Below are 200 nucleotides of genomic sequence, written 5' to 3'. Positions count from 1 at the left end.
GGTTCGCATACACATGTTTTTGATACCATAGATATAGCTATGAATAATGAACAATTTGTAATATTCGGTCGCAACTAGATAGCCTTCTCAAAAGCAGGGCAGACCTGACGTTGGATTGTCGTGCTTTTGCCTCAATCGAATTAGTGGCGATTACAGTTTTCTGGATTAGATTTCTTTTATGTTTAACTATCAACAATAAT

At 36.0% G+C, this 200-nt stretch overlaps 1 protein-coding gene across 1 annotated transcript in view; it reads left to right on the top strand.

Annotated features, from left to right (window-relative positions):
• Window positions 1-200, top strand: part of LOC119589110 (carbonic anhydrase 1-like) — a gene marked incomplete at its 5' end in the record, with an annotated part of 3,769 nt that overhangs the window by 1,510 nt on the left and 2,059 nt on the right.

Source organism: Penaeus monodon, chromosome 25, assembly GCF_015228065.2.
Source record: "Penaeus monodon isolate SGIC_2016 chromosome 25, NSTDA_Pmon_1, whole genome shotgun sequence".
Lineage (NCBI taxonomy): Eukaryota > Metazoa > Arthropoda > Malacostraca > Decapoda > Penaeidae > Penaeus > Penaeus monodon.
This window is presented reverse-complemented; position numbering and strand designations above follow the sequence as displayed.